The following is a 2500-nucleotide window of genomic DNA, read 5'->3' on the forward strand; positions in this document are numbered from 1 at the left end:
GGAACAGCTTTTAGGAGTGTTTATGAGGATGTGATTCCTATTTATTTCATAAGGCATTAGTAGGTTTGTATGAGGTTTTGAGCTGTAATATGAGAAGGTTGTAATATGTGGAAGTTTTTTTTTTTTTACAAGATTAAAGGTCTTTGTGAGTATTTGTATTTGTCAGAAATGTATTATGTGAGACAGATTTAATAAAGAAATATGCATTGATAATCTCTTTGTTTTCCTAACACGGCAAGTTTCCGTAAACAACGAACGTTTTAGAGAGAGAAACAGAATAGGAAAGAAAACTAAATGCGTTCTTCTAGAGAGAAAGGGAGAGAGAGAGAGAGAGGTAGAGAAGGAGAAAGAGAGAGAACGATACATACGGAGAGAGAGAGAGGGAGAGAGAGAGAGAGAGAGGGAGGGAGAGAGAGAGAGAGAGAGAGAAATATTTACTTTTTTGATAATATGGTAATCTGGAACTTATGAATAGAAAGCGCTTGCTGCTGACTATTCTGATTTAGATATGTAAATACAATGCAGACAGTAGTTGGACATTGACTAAAATCAATATATATGCATTATGCGTACGGTACATCACTGTATATATTTCCGGTTAAATGAAAGAAAGGTTTAGTATGAAGAGAGTGGAAAAGAACGTAACTAAAAATAGAATTTTATTTATTTTGCACCAATGATATTTAGGAGCAGCAATATCCTGAATAATTACATCATAACGGCGACATTATTTCTGCTACTACTAATGATAATACTGATAATAAATATTTTCACTGCCCCTACTTCCAGGAGTGATAATTATTATTATGACATTAATGGTGATAATGGTAATAACGGCATTATAATAGCAATAATGCTAAATAATGATTATTAAGATTGTTGAAATATGAATATATAATTAAAGATACGTTTACCACCGCAAACAAAGCTCTAAACGAACACATTCATTTCCTAAAAAAGTTATTCTGCTTACGAATTTCTTATCCTGTCGCATGAAAATAAAGCTCGACTTATCGCAGGCTGACATATGTCTTTGGGTCAGTTAGCACAGGCAACAAACGACTCTTTCGATAGGGTGAATAAGGGTCAGTACCGTTTGCTTAATGTCCATTCTCGGGGAAGTCCCGGACGGAGTTGACAGGATGTGTTGCTGGCACTCACGTTGGCAGTGGGACCCGAGGCACTGTAATGCCACCATCATCTGTCTAGTTTTTTTTCTTTCGTCGTGTGAATCGGCTGTCGGATTTCTAGATATAAAAAAAAAACAGGTTTGTTGACTTTGCTTTGAAATAGGTCGCTAGGAGGTTTATACATGTATAGTATACGTGATTTTCATTAAAATGGAGCTGTGTAATACATGTCATACGTTAAAGTGTTTGATAATTCTTGCTAAATGAAATGGACGAGTGGTACTTCTCGTTAACTGTTAGCAAAAACTTCGTCAAAGTGAAATATAGACTTAGTTAAACGTAAAAAAAGTAACAGCAAAGTGGATCCCTAAAAAAATTCGCGCCCGTCACACGTGCCCAATGAAACAATCTTATACTGAGAAAGAAACAACAACAACAACAAAAAAAGAGATTAAATGACACATAGGTAAAATGTGTTTGCTTATATAACATTGACATGAGTAGAAAGATATGCAATTATTTTCCTCAGATGTAAGTATGTCCTGAAAAGACAACATGAACTTGATAATGTACCAAGTGTATGTATGGTACCGGCACCTATGTCACCAATCTATATACCTGGCCATAAGTATAAGTGCTGCAGTAAGCTACTATATAGTAAAGTAAGGGTCATTCATACATTTAGAGACGCTTGTTCAGTCTGATGGAATGTGGAATGTTAATGCAAGTGGGTTCAGATATGTTATATAGATATACATATCTTTTGTTAAATTTAAGGTGGCTGTAAAACATCCACTATAAAGGCGCACGTGAACTCAAACAAACAAACAAACACACAAACAACACACACACACACAAATATATATGTATATATATATATATATATATATATATATATATATATATATACATATACACACATATATATGTATGCCTATGAATATATATGTATACATATGATTTCGGATTTGATAGACGTTTATAGAATTTTGTGGGGTAAATATATACATTTCGTATATATCCATGTTACGAATAAAGTAAGATTTTGATAGCAAATAGCGTAAAACATTGACACTCCACTTTCCACATGTATAAAACAAATGAACATCAATTGTGGCTCCATCAATTTACTTCATAGAAACAAACACATTCATTGTTTTACATGTTTTCAGTTCCAATAACGTCCCCTGATTTCTACTGATTACACCATTGCATGTATAATTTACTCTGTTATGTTCGCATTTTCAGATTCAAAATGGGCTGCAGATTCAGTAAAGAGAACTGGTGTTTCTCTCTGACCTGTTGTTTCTGTATGAAAGATCGACCTGCTTGTTACTGGATTGGAGGAGTCGGCCTGGTGAGTTGTGTAT

The sequence above is a fragment of the Penaeus japonicus genome, unplaced genomic scaffold, assembly GCF_977035675.1.
Source record: "Penaeus japonicus unplaced genomic scaffold, GWHDUDI00000001_assembly GWHDUDI00000029, whole genome shotgun sequence".
NCBI lineage: Eukaryota > Metazoa > Arthropoda > Malacostraca > Decapoda > Penaeidae > Penaeus > Penaeus japonicus.